Source organism: Lissotriton helveticus (assembly GCF_964261635.1).
Source record: "Lissotriton helveticus chromosome 1_1 unlocalized genomic scaffold, aLisHel1.1 SUPER_1_unloc_31, whole genome shotgun sequence".
NCBI lineage: Eukaryota > Metazoa > Chordata > Amphibia > Caudata > Salamandridae > Lissotriton > Lissotriton helveticus.
The window spans coordinates 945447-959829 of NW_027611672.1; the positions used below are offsets into that span (position 1 = coordinate 945447).

The 14383-nt window shown below is 50.3% G+C and overlaps 1 protein-coding gene and 1 long non-coding RNA gene across 2 annotated transcripts in view; one reads left to right on the forward strand and one right to left on the reverse strand.

Annotated features, from left to right (window-relative positions):
• Nucleotides 1-12413, reverse strand: part of LOC144805888 (uncharacterized) — a 34682-nt gene extending 22269 nt beyond the window's left edge. Inside the window, exon 1 of the long non-coding RNA XR_013605621.1 lies at nucleotides 12276-12413. This is a non-coding gene — a long non-coding RNA (uncharacterized LOC144805888). The remainder of the gene's footprint in view (nucleotides 1-12275) is intronic.
• LOC144805883 (uncharacterized) overlaps nucleotides 1-14383 on the forward strand; it is a 104124-nt gene that overhangs the window by 69751 nt on the left and 19990 nt on the right. The window lies entirely within an intron of this gene.

The following is a 14383-nucleotide window of genomic DNA, read 5'->3' on the forward strand; positions in this document are numbered from 1 at the left end:
GAGGGTGTTTCCGTAGTCCAGTCGGCTTGTGACGAGTGCTTGGGTGACCGTCTTTCTTGTTTCGGCGGGGATCCATCGGAAGATCTTTCGGAGCATGCGTAAGATGTTAAAGCATGATGATGAGATGGCGTTGACTTGTCTGGTCATCGAGAGGGAGGAGTCTAGGATGAATCCCAGGTTGCGAGCATGGTCCGTTGGTTTGGGTGCACTGCCCAGGGCCGGCGGCCACCATGAGTCGTCCCATGCAGAGGGGGATGATCCTAGGATGAGGACTTCCGACTTGTCTGAATTCAGTTTTAAACGGCTGTTCTTCATCCACTCGGCTACGTCTTTCATCCCTTCGTGTAAGTTGGTTTTGGCGGTGTTTGGGTCTTTGGTGAGGGAGAGGATCAGCTGTGTGGCATCAGCGTATGAGATGATGTTGAGGTTGTGTTGGCGTGCGAAGGTCGCGAGGGGGCTCATGTAGACGTTGAAGAGGGTGGGGCTGAGTGATGATCCTTGTGGTACGCCGCAGATGACTTCGGTGGCCTCTGATCTGAAAGGGGGGAGGCGTACTCTCTGGGTTCTTCCGGCGAGGAACGAGATGATCCAATCCAATGCTTTTCCTTGTATCCCGACGTTGCTGAGGCGTTGTACAAGGGTGCTATGACAGACCGTGTCAAACGCTGCGGAGAGGTCCAGGAGGATGAGGGCAACTGTTTCCCCGTTGTCGAGTAGTGTTCGGATGTCGTCTGTTGCTGCGATGAGGGCGGACTCCGTGCTGTGTTTGGCTCGGAAGCCGGACTGTGAGGGGTCGAGGGAGCCGTTTGATTCGAGGAAGGCGGCGAGCTGACTGTTGACGGTTTTCTCTATGACTTTGGCAGGGAATGGGAGGAGCGAGATGGGGCGGTAGTTCTTAAGTTCAGTGGGGTCTGCTGTAGGTTTTTTCAGGAGGGCGCTGAGTTCGGCATGTTTCCAGCTTTCCGGGAAGGTAGCGGTGTTTAGGGAGCAGTTGATGATATCTCGGAGTTGGGGTACGATGATGGAGTCGGCCTTGTTGAAGATGTGGTGGGGGCATGGGTCGGTTGGCGATCCGGAGTGGATGGAGTTCATCAAGCGGATGGTGTCCTCGGTGTTGATCGGGTTCCAGGCGCTGGGGGTGGTGGTGGGGGGCTTCAGTTCGGAGGTAAGGGGAGTGGGCTGGTCGCCGAAGCTGTTATGTATGTCAGTGATTTTGCTGTGGAAGAACGATGCTAGAGAGTCGCAGAGGTCTTGAGAGGGAGTGATGTCGTTGGTGCCGGCGCTGGGATTGGTAAGCTCTTTGACGATGTTGAAGAGTTCCTTGCTGCTGTGGGCGTTGTTGTCGAGTCGATCCTTGAATGCTGATTTCTTGGTGGATCGGATCAGCTGGTGGTGTTTGCGGGTGGCGTCCTTGAGGGCGGTCATGTTGTCTGTGGTTGGGTTTCTTCGCCAGGCTTTCTCGAGGGATCGGCAGTTCTTTTTGGAGTTCTTGAGGTCATCAATTGGCGGAGGAAAAAAAATGAGGAAAGTCGAGAGCAATATAAATCCTTGCTCAATATCCATAAAAAGCTCATTCTGGACACTAAAGCTAAATACTATGAAAAGCGTATAAAACAAGCTGAAAATGTCCAGAAGGAAACCTTCAAAATATTAACTGAACTCAGCAAAAAATCCGAAAATATGGAAGTAGCAATCAGCTGCGACACTTTCCAAAGCTACTTTCTAGAGAAGGTAGAGACCATCTTACAGGACATTGGGAATGGTACTGTGACTGAATCCATCAAGTTGCAGGATGCCCAGATTCCTATGGAAACCCAAACCCATATTTCAAATTTTCCAATGATGGATGCGATGAGTCTTGAGCAACTCATGAACAAAGTTAAATCCGGCTCCCCGGCGAACCCCTGCCCCCCTAGTGTTTTTCGTTTAGCACGCCCTACCTTGGAAGACCACATCCTCTCCCTCCTGAACAACTCATTAGACACAGGACGGCTACCAGCTAGCTTCAAAGAAGCTCGAGTGAAGCCGCTAATGAAGAAATCAGGAGCAAACCCTAAGATTCTGAAAAATTATAGGCCTATCTCTCAACTCCCGTTCCTGTCAAAAATCCTGGAGCAACATGTGCTGAAGTCCCTGTCCGCATTCCTGGAGTTACATCATTCTCTCCATGATCTCCAGGCAGGGTTTCGTGCACATCACAGCACCGAGTTGGTGATGCTCTCGGTGCTGGACGAGCTCAGAGGGATGGCTGACAGTAAGAAACCGAGCGCCCTAATACTTTTAGATCTGTCGGCGGCGTTCGATACTGTCAGCCATACCCTGCTCTTGGATAGACTGGCTAATTTCGGGATTCGAGATACGGCCTATAGGTGGTTGGAATCTTTCTTAGTAGGGAGAACACAGAGGATTCAGCTGGGGGATAAGGTATCGGAGGTGGGAAACCTGACATGCGGGGTCCCCCAAGGCTCCGCATTGTCTCCACTCCTCTTCAACCTATATCTGCAACCACTGATAAGCTCCCTGGCAAAGATGGGATGTCGCGTATTCAATTACGCTGACGATACCCAACTATTGTTGAGCATAGAGAACACAGCGCTGGCGCAGACCTACGCGCAAGATGTTCTAAGATTTACAGTGAGTTGGATGACTATGAACCTTCTGAAAATCAACCCTGAAAAAACAGAGGTTCTAGTTGTATCATCTATAGGTTCCCCATGGAGTGACTTGTACTGGCCCCAGGAATTGGGTCCAACGCCTACACCAGTGGATAAGGTGAAAAGCCTGGGCATCAAGATTGACAGCGAACTGTCAATGTGTAGCCAGATTTCCTCTATAGTTGGCACCTGCAATGGTCTAATTAGACAACTGCGAAAATTAGTCCCTCTCCTATCCCAGTCCATGCTTCGCACTGTAGTCTCTGCCACGATAATCTCAAGGCTGGACTACGGAAATGCCCTTTACCTGGGCCTTCCAAAAACCCTGATTAGCAGATTGCAGGTGGTCCTAAACGACGCCGCACGTCTTATTTTCAAGCTTCCAAGAAGATCTCATGCTTCTCCACTGTTGCAGAACCTCCATTGGTTACCTATTGGGCAAAGGTCTGTCTTCAAAAGTTTATGTATAGCCCATAAGGCAATCTACGGGCAAGCACCCGCTTACATAAAGGAAAGGCTGGAGGTATATAAACCGGAACGAATACTAAAGGTCCTCAGACGCACAGTTGTTGGTGTGCCCCCGGTTTAGGCTGGCCACAAAAGGGGGGAGATCCTTTTCTGCTCTGATCCCAAAAATTTAGAATAAACTACCTGAGACCCTCCGTAAAGAAGGTAATCTCCTTCGCTTCAGAAAAAGTCTAAAAACCTTCTTGTTTAGGGATGCACTGAGCTCAGCTTAAACTTCATGTTTGCTCCCCTCCTTCTGATAACTATGTAGTTGTTGCCCTTCGGTCATAAGCGCCCTGAGACCTGCCGGTGAGTTGGCGCTATAAAAGCCGGAATTAACAATAACAATAACAATAACAATCGTTGAACTAGGGGGCTTTTTTCTTCCTGGCTTGTTGTAATGGTTTTTCAAGGGTGCTAATTCGTCAGCGCAGTGGGTGATCCATTGTGCGAGATTGATGGCTGCTTGATTTGGGTCCGATGATCTGGCGGGAGGATTTTGGTTTAGCAATGTGGTGCGCTGGTTGGTGGTGATTTTGTTCCAGTTTCTGCGGGAGACTTGTTGTGGGTGGTGGTGGGTCGTGGTCTTTCTGAAGTTGGAAGTGGACGCAGCTGTGGTCCGTCCAGTGGAGTTCTGTGGCGTGATTGAAGGAGATGTGCTTACTGGAGGAGAAGATTGCGTTGAGCGTGTGTCCTGCGTAGTGGGTGGGGTTGTTTACCAGTTGTTTGAGTCCCAGATTGGCGAGGTTGTCCAGAAGGGAGGTGGTGTTGCTATCGTTGTCCATTTCCAGGTGGAAGTTGAGGTCTCCTAGGAGAATGTAGTCCTCGGAGGGGAGGGCGTGTGGGCTGATAAAGTCAGCGATGTCTTTGCTGAATTGTGTGCGGGGTCCTGGGGGTTTGTAAATGAGGGTGCCTCTAAGTGTGGTCTTGGGGTCGGTGTGTATCTGGAAGTGAAGGTGTTCGGCTGCTTTGAGGGTGTCGTCGGAGCTGGTCGAGATGCGGATGGTGTCTTGTGGACGATGGCGATGCCTCCTCCTGTTTGGTTGATGCGGTCTTTTTGGACGATCTTGTAACCGTCCAGGATGGCTATGGCGATGTCGGGCGCAGATGAGGCGTTCATCCAGGTTTCTGTAAGAAAGGCGACGTTCGGTTTTATGGTGTCGAGTAGGTTCCATAATTCAATGGAACACCCGGTCTGTGGACCGACCGGGTGTTGAGCAGGATGCACTTCAGGTGGTTGTTGTTTGAGCTCAGTTTGGCGTTAGTGGTTGTAGTGTTGGTCCTGATGCAGCAGAGATGCAGGATTGGCAGGTGAAGGGTCCATGGGTACGTCCTGGGGCGGCTTGGTGGCAGTCGGGGAGTCGGCCGGTGTTGAGTGCAGAGAGGGTTGCGGCATCGTACGTTAGGCGGGTGGAGAGGTTTTAGCGGGGGCCAGGGGGTCTGGCGCTGAGCGCGGTCCAGGCGCGGACGGGTGTAGACGGGCTTACTTTTGGCACGACTTCGGCGCGCATGGGGCGCGTCCGCTGCGCATGAACGCTGCGCGCAAATGCATCTGTCATAAGTGGAGAGCGGAGGGGGCGGAGCGAGGGAGGAGCAGCTGGGAGGCGGGAGCGGGGAGGCGATGTCCAGGGAAAGCTTGCGGGAACGGGGGTGGGGCCGCGGGGGAGCAGCGGCAGGGTGCTAGGACCAAATGGCACGGTCCAAAATGTCCGAAATGTAGTGGGGGGGATCGGGGGCACAACCAGGCACAATGCAAGGCAGAACAAATAAATAGCTACAAAATACGATACCAATATCTATACAAATACGATACCAGGCACAGCAATATGACCACAGGCGATCTCAGGGGCACAATCAGCAAGCAAGCAGCAGGGCTGAGGGCAATATCCGTCTCCAGGCGAGATCGGGGGCACAATCAGGCGCAAAAAGGTTCAGGGAGCGAGTGGAGCGACCGTGGCTGACTGGGTCAGGACGGTCACAGCGCTTCCGCTCGCGGGACTATCTATTTGTTGGTAGTGGGAGGGAGGAGCAGCTGGGAGGCGGGAGCGGGGAGGCGATGTCCAGGGAAAGCTTGAGGGAACGGGGTGGGGCCGCGGGGGAGCAGCGGCAGGGTGCTAGGACCAAATGGCACGGTCCAAAATGTAGTGGGGGGATCGGGGGCACAACCAGGCACAATGCAAGGCAGAACAAATAAATAGCTACAAAATACGATACCAATATCTATACAAATACGATACCAGGCACAACAATATGACCACAGGCGATCTCGGGGGCACAATCAGCAAGCAAGCAGCAGGGCTGAGGGCAATATCCGTCTCCAGGCGAGATCGGGGGCACAATCAGGCGCAAAAAGGTTCAGGGAGCGAGTGGAGCGACCGTGGCTGACTGGGTCAGGACGGTCACAGCGCTTCCGCTCGCGGGACTATCTATTTGTTGGTAGTGGGAGGGAGGAGCAGCTGGGAGCGGGGAGGCGATGTCCAGGGAAAGCTTGAGGGAACGGGGGTGGGGCCGCGGGGGAGCAGCGGCAGGGTGCTAGGACCAAATGGCACGGTCCAAAATGTAGTGGGGGGATCGGGGGCACAACCAGGCACAATGCAAGGCAGAACAAATAAATAGCTACAAAATACGATACCAATATCTATACAAATACGATACCAGGCACAGCAATATGACCACAGGCGATCTCGGGGGCACATTCAGCAAGCAAGCAGCAGGGCTGAGGGCAATATCCGTCTCCAGGCGAGATCGGGGGCACAATCAGGCGCAAAAAGGTTCAGGGAGCGAGTGGAGCGACCGTGGCTGACTGGGTCAGGACGGTCACAGCGCTTCCGCTCGCGGGACTATCTATTTGTTGGTAGTGGGAGGGAGGAGCAGCTGGGAGGCGGGAGCGGGGAGGCGATGTCCAGGGAAAGCTTGAGGGAACGGGGGTGGGGCCGCGGGGGAGCAGCGGTAGGGTGCTAGGACCAAATGGCACGGTCCAAAATGTAGTGGGGGGATCGGGGGCACAACCAGGCACAATGCAAGGCAGAACAAATAAATAGCTACAAAATACGATACCAATATCTATACAAATACGATACCAGGCACAGCAATATGACCACAGGCGATCTCAGGGGCACAATCAGCAAGCAAGCAGCATGGCTGAGGGCAATATCCGTCTCCAGGCGAGATCGGGGGCACAATCAGGCGCAAAAGGGTTCAGGGAGCGAGTGGATCGACCGTGGCTGACTGGGTCAGGACGGTTATGTGAGTGAGGCACACTAAATCTCCATAGCTGCCAAGGTTTCAGATTGCTTATGTGTGACATTTTCATAGTTTCAGTGTACTTATGAATGACTTCCAACGACCAAATTTGTGACACTTAGAGTGACACTTTCTTGCTATCAAAATTAAGTTATGAAAATGGAAGAATACTTACCTTCTCATATACATTTTATTTGTTTTATAGAGCTGCTCATAACAATATGGAGTGTCAGAGATCGATACATCACACACACATTATACAGAGACAATTAATCATATCTGTGTAAATGTAGTCTATAGGAAATGTTACATATGACGGTGAGGATTGCAAGTTGTAGGAATCACGTCATAGATATAAGTGTGCAGTATATTTTAAGAGTATATGGTCTGGAGAAGCGTAAACTCAGGATTTAAAACATACCACAGTAATTGGCATAAGTAAAAAGAATGCTCATCTACGAGAACTAACCCTTTTTAGCAGCATTAGGATAATGAAAAACTGGGGGAGAAAAGAATGTTCTAACCTATACACACAGTTTGAATGCAGTTCTTGAAGACAGTTCATACCTAACTGTGCCATTTTAGGATTGTAACTAATGAAATGCAAGTAACAAAAGGACCTCTGCGACAAGCTGTAACTCATTGAGCTAGCCACATAAAATGCTCTTAAGTGGTCTGCATAGTACACGTTCTTTGCAGTAGTCACATTAACCCTTTCCGCTACTTCATGATGAGGAAAAACAGGCACTAGACAAAATGCCTCTCTTTCTCCAGCAGGAACATTATTCACAGGAGGCATCTTTACATTTTTATAGTTGCCTGAGAACTCTTGGACATACAAGGAATTCGTCAGCAGGTGGTTTTAAACCCATGTTATTTCTGAATATACAGCACCTGACCCTCCACTCTCCCAGCTCAGTGCTAGGTGCTGTAGTGCACCAGACATTGCACGAATAGCAAAAGGATCTCTATGACAAAACCAGTAACTCATTGCTATAATCCTCATAAAATACAGTCATTTCTGTGATAAAAGTGTGGTACGCATTCTTTGGAGCTGGATAATTTACAATCAGAGCTACTACTCAACAAAAATCCAATCTCTCCGCAGAAACATTAGTATCACCAGCCGCATTATTTAATGTACATGTGTGTCTCAATTCCGATGGGGAGCAGCAATTCCTGAATACATACAACAGTTGCAATCAATGTATTTCACATTTCTTGCAGATATTCTAGTTTCGTTCCCAGACCCAATGGATTTGACACAGTAACAAATTAGAAGCCTCGTCATTGAAAGAGCGCTGCCCGAATCCAAACCTGTGGCTTTAATCTTTGGTGAATGACCTACCACTTCCACACACAAAAGTAGACTACTACTTTCTATGAGAAAAGCTGGGATGATTTTATCCTGGATGGATTATGGCACTCTCAGGTCTTTCGGCAATATTGAGTTACTGGAGATTATTTGTTTTAGTGGTTGCTTAGGGAGGGGCAATCATCCAAAATCCCCTAAAATAGATCCGCAGATCTCAAACGTACATGTAAAGCCCTATCACACCAAAGTACAGATTTTTTCAAGTTAAATTACTTTCAAGTTACAGAATGAGCACAATAGTTAGACAAGATGCTTTTAATATTAGTATCTTGCTCAGAATCCAGCCAACACGTGTTTCGTCGTATGGGGAAGGGCCCACGACTTCCTCAGGGCTGGGAAAGAAAAACAGAAAACCTCATGTAATCCAGCAATTCCTCGGGCATTGTAACATTAAAATCACTTTAGCAGAATCCATGCTATGACATTTCCAAAGTTGTGATACAACATCACAAATCCCACCAGCACTTGGAGGTAGTAGATGGTGAAAAAATGGGTGAGGGACAGGAAGAGACAAAAGCCCCCAATATCCTGGGTTAAAGGGTTAAAGGTTGAAGTATAAACAACAGATCAAGAACATCACAAAGAAAAACCATGGTGCTCGTGGTGGAAAGTGTAGGAAGGGTCAAGCGCATTACTATACTTAATAATATACGTCAGTGAGAATACACTCATCTGTGTCCTCTCCCAAACACACACTGAGCAGAAAAGCTCAGGCCTACCTTGTAAAGTACAACTTCTCTTTGTATGCCTAAAGAGGGTAGCCAGATGTGACCATATTTAGTAACTGCTCATTATCCCAAGATTGTGAATTTATTTAGTACCAGGAGGTAAGAAACATACCTTCTGGCTGGTTATAGTTCCGACCCAGCCTAAGATCGGCTGGGTAATAAACGTAATCTTGAACGTCAATCTTGTTAAATTATCTGTACAAAGATGATGGGTACTATGATTATCATACAAGTGTAAATTTAGCCCTTGCATCATACTTATATAGCATCTATTATGTGAGTATATGGTAAGTGCTCATATCCAGTGACATACATCAACTTCTAGTGTTGGGGTTTGTGGCTTTAATTACGTGCTCGGCAATCATTAGTCTACAGAGGGTTTTTATTTATACCGTGTGTATTGATTAGAAGCAGAAATGAGGCTTACCCCAAAATCAGTGCACGATATGTGTGCGCGCTGTAAAGATCCTTCTATTTTCAAAAAGCACGGTTTGGAATTATAGTCCGTGCTTGGATGCTACAAGGCAAATACAAAGGACAAATGTGGACTACCATTAGTATCCGAGCAAACATCCATATCTAGGAAGAAAAAGGGCGCGTGGTGCGAGTTAACTCTAACCGGCGTCACTTCTAACCTGTATGTGGCATCCTCCGTGATCCTCACTCGTCACCCGGCAACTCAGTATGGTCGAGAGTTCAGAGCCGGATGCCAGAAGCACTGTAAAAGAGTGCCAACCGTGCAATAGCTAGACCGTTTCGCCCGATTTGACGGGTGAAAAAGCTTTTATTGTTCGATTATTTAAAATCATTACAATATGCTGACAATATAAAAATAGTTATCTAAAAAACGACATAACTTATATTCCCTAATTTTTTTTTTACTCCAGTCAGTTCAACATAAAACCTTCAGTAAAATGTCATATTCTAGCTATGCAGTTTAAAAACAAGGTGCATTAATTATTATTATTTTTTTTTTAAAATGGGAGATATGACACCTCTCCCCCTCTCCAATTCGACGGTTCAGTAAACTCCGCCATATTGGATGAGTATGTGTGCCCAAACCTGGTATGATAACCGGAAACACTTAGCTTTCAGTCCGGGCCCATATAATCGGTGCAAGTGTATTATAGTTAAGAGAAAGAGTAACTCGATACAGTAATTATTAGTCCACTGAATAGTATGTTCGGCCATGTCGACAAACACACATTCGTGCCCTCCGAATCTGTATTGCTTAAATGACACTCATTGTACGCAGGTGTAGGCACAGATCCAGCCCATATCTTAGTATCATCATCCTGCAGGAGTATCTGGTGTATGACAAATGCGGCATCTTGCAGGGGGCTTTGGTTTCCTCAGAAAACAGAATCTGCAAAACCATGAAATGACTGACCCTCTTATGCTCCCTCGGAGGGTGTGTACAAGGAGTGACCGATGACTGACCCTCTTATGATCCCTCGGAGGGTCTGTACAAGGAGTGACCGGTGACTGACCCTCTTATGATCCCTCGGAGGGTCTGTACAAGGAGTGACCGGTGACTGACCCTCTTATGACCCCTCGGAGGGTGTGTACAAGGAGTGACCGGTGACTGACCCTCTTATGACCCCTCGGAGGGTGTGTACAAGGAGTGACCGGTGACTGACCCTTTTATGACCCCTCGGAGGGTGTGTACAAGGAGTGACCGGTGACTGACCCTCTTATGACCCCTCGGAGGGTGTGTACAAGGAGTGACTGGTGACTGACCCTCTTATGACCCCTCGGAGGGTCTGTACAAGGAGTGACCGGTGACTGACCCTCTTATGATCCCTCGGAGGGTCTTTACAAGTGGTGACCGGTGACTGACCCTCTTATGATCCCTCGGAGGGTCTTTACAAGTGGTGACCGGTGACTGACCCTCTTATGATCCCTCGGAGGGTCTTTACAAGTGGTGACCGGTGACTGACCCTCTTATGATCCCTCGGAGGGTCTGTACAAGGAGTGACCGGTGACTGACACTCTTATGATCCCTCGGAGGGTCTTTACAAGTGGTGACCGGTGACTGACCCTCTTATGATCCCTCGGAGGGTCTGTACAAGGAGTGACCGATGACTGACCCTCTTATGACCCCTCGGAGGGTGTGTACAAGGAGTGACCGGTGACTGACCCTCTTATGATCCCTCGGAGGGTGTGTACAAGGGGTGACCGGTGACTGACCCTCTTATGATCCCTCGGAGGGTCTGTACAAGGAGTGACCGGTGACTGACCCTCTTATGATCCCTGGGAGGGTCTGTACAAGGAGTGACCGGTGACTGACCCTCTTGTGATCCCTCGGAGGGTCTGTACAAGCAGTGACCGGTGACTGACCCTCTTATGATCCCTCGGTGGGTGTGTACAAGGAGTGACCGATGACTGACCCTCTTATGACCCCTCGGAGGGTGTGTACAAGGAGTGACCGGTGACTGACCCTCTTATGACCCCTCGGAGGGTGTGTACAAGGAGTGACCGGTGACTGACCCTTTTATGACCCCTCGGAGGGTGTGTACAAGGAGTGACCGGTGACTGACCCTCTTATGACCCCTCGGAGGGTGTGTACAAGGAGTGACCGGTGACTGACCCTCTTATGATCCCTCGGAGGGTCTTTACAAGTGGTGACCGGTGACTGACCCTCTTATGATCCCTCGGAGGGTCTTTACAAGTGGTGACCGGTGACTGACCCTCTTATGATCCCTCGGAGGGTCTTTACAAGTGGTGACCGGTGACTGACCCTCTTATGATCCCTCGGAGGGTCTGTACAAGGAGTGACCGGTGACTGACACTCTTATGATCCCTCGGAGGGTCTTTACAAGTGGTGACCGGTGACTGACCCTCTTATGATCCCTCGGAGGGTCTGTACAAGGAGTGACCGATGACTGACCCTCTTATGACCCCTCGGAGGGTGTGTACAAGGAGTGACCGGTGACTGACCCTCTTATGATCCCTCGGAGGGTGTGTACAAGGGGTGACCGGTGACTGACCCTCTTATGATCCCTCGGAGGGTCTGTACAAGGAGTGACCGGTGACTGACCCTCTTGTGACCCCTCGGAGGGTGTGTACAAGGAGTGACCGGTGACTGACCCTCTTGTGATCCCTCGGAGGGTCTGTACAAGCAGTGACCGGTGACTGACCCTCTTATGATCCCTCGGTGGGTGTGTACAAGGAGTGACCGGTGACTGACCCTCTTATGACCCCTCGGAGGGTGTGTACAAGGAGTGACCGGTGACTGACCCTCTTGTGATCCCTCGGAGGGTCTGTACAAGCAGTGACCGGTGACTGACCCTCTTATGATCCCTCGGTGGGTGTGTACAAGGAGTGACCGATGACTGACCCTCTTATGACCCCTCGGAGGGTGTGTACAAGGAGTGACCGGTGACTGACCCTCTTATGACCCCTCGGAGGGTGTGTACAAGGAGTGACCGGTGACTGACCCTTTTATGACCCCTCGGAGGGTGTGTACAAGGAGTGACCGGTGACTGACTCGGCTTCTTCAACACTTCAATGCTCCCCCCGCCCGTCCCCTGACCACACTGGGGGCGCTGCAGCAGCAGCTCCATACTCCTCCCAGCCCCAGTGTCTGTTTACATGTCCCAGATACAAACAATGCACCTTAGAAACGGGGATTAGTGCAGCCAGGCTTAGAATAGACACTCTCACGCGCCGTGCAACTGCGCATGCGCGGAAAACAGACACGGTCTCCAGCACGCGCAAAGAGTACAGTACCAATGGAGCTTGGAAACTGGGATTAGAGTGCCTCACCTCTCCTTGTGCACCGCTCAGTGGGGGCAGCAGGGCCTTGGGGAGAGGCTAAGTCCGGCACCCGGGGGCCCGGATGCCTGTGAGGAGTGGGGCCCGGTGTGTTATTGCCCCAGGAGTGACGCGCACGCTCACGCCGAGCCACAGGCGCGCGAACAAAACAATACGTCTCACTGCTGCGCACGCTCAGGACCGCTCGTCACTGCTGCGCATGTGTGGAGCGAAGACACTACTTTCAATCGCCGAGTTAGGACCTTGCACGAAGTGCAGCCTGTGAACTGCCCTGGACAGAAGACACTCAGTCTCACTGCGCCTGCGCAGAGGAAAGACACTTCCCCCAATATAGAGGAGCCAACCCGAGACGCTTTGCACTGAAATCTCAGTGTTTGCTGTGTCGCGAGGCGCCTCGTGGTCCTTGGTGGTCCTCCGCGCATGCGCAGTTAATCCAAGGCCTCTTCACCCCGCGCTCATGGTTCAGTCCTGGCCTCGGGCTCAGCAGGGAGCACAGCACCCAAACCACCCCAGGTGAGGCCCGACCAGGTGAGGTCACAAGGTGGAAAGATTGTCTGGTGCTGGAGGGTCTCGAGCCTGCTCTTAAGGACTCATCTGTTGTTGTTGTTGTCTGCATCGATCCTCAGACATGATTATTTTGTCTCAACAATGCTCCTTGGCCCTCACTGCTGGAGTTGGGTCTCTTTTCAAGGCCTCAGCAAACATTGACATTTTTTCACCTGAAAAGTCTGTGATGGAAGATCGACTTGAATCTCGTTTGTGGCTTTCACCAGAGTGAAGGGGGGGCAGCCCCGTCAATCGAAAGTGAAAGAACGCACTCCCAGGCAGCACCGACTGCGCCTCAGTGTACCTGGGCCTGCACAGCATCATCTGATGAGGCTAAAACTCCCCAAATATGACTCAACCTCACTAGGGCCTCAGTAACCAGGTAGCACAAAATTCAGCGAAGGGTTATGGGAGTGTTCCGAAATGATGGCGCTCTACAGGTAGTAGTAAGACGGTATTTATTTATTTATTTATTGTAACACGTATAAAGCGCGCTATTACCAGTCGGTGTCCTGGCGCTGAAGTGATAATTCCCAGGGAAGGAATTTTCGGGAACTAGACGGAAAAGAGTCATGTTTTCAGATCCCTTCTGAATGCCAGCAGATTCTCGTTCTGTTTAAGGGAAAGAGGGAGGGAGTTCCACGCCAGGGCTGCTCCTCTAACAAAACTCCTCCCGCCCCAACGCGCCTTCCTGATCCGAGCCGTTTTAACCAGCCCTAGACTGGCCGACCTAAGTTGTCTGCCTGGTCTGTACCATTGAAAGTGATCCTGAAGGCACCGAGGGCCAAGATCATGTAATGCCTTGAAGACAATGCAGAGGGCCTTGAACAGAATCCGCTTCCGCACCGGGAGCCAATGCAACTTCTCCAGCTCCTTGGGAACTGAGGAAAACTTGGGCAGCCCCCCAATAAGGCGGGCGGCCGCATTTTGTAGGACCTGAAGTTTATTCGAGGAAAAGACTGTTACAGTAGTCGATGCGTGAAAGTACAAGAGCTGTCACCACCGTCTTTCTACTTCCCTCCGGTAGTTGTGAGATTTCAGGTGGTTGGTGCTTCTTGGTCAGAGATAACCCTAGTCTCTGAAAAAAGAGGGGGGAAGAACTCCACCTTCTATATATATGTAAGCAAAGTCAAGCGCACACAACCTGAGTTAGCTCCTAGGTACGTTATGCATCATTTGATGAAAGGATGAGATCGAACTCCAATGTTGTTGTCTTGTTTAGTATTTATTTTGTCCAGTGAGAGTATATGTTTCACCAAAGAAAACCAGCCGACACGTGTTTCGTCAATAACGGGGTAGACCCGTGACTCTTCAGGGCTGTGGAAGTTTAAGTTGAAGGCAGTATCGTCGGACCGGTGATAATTCCAACCCGGTCCTAATCGGGTGTGAGAAGTATGTGACGGACGCGTAAAGGAGTAATTCCGAAGCGTCGAGGAAACATGAGGGGTAGAAAAGTCCGCCGCCGGGTGTGCAGCCGGTCAGCATGTGCAAGCAAATCCGCTTGCCCTGAATCTTCGGCTCATTGCCGTTACAAAAAAAGAGTGGAGTGGTCC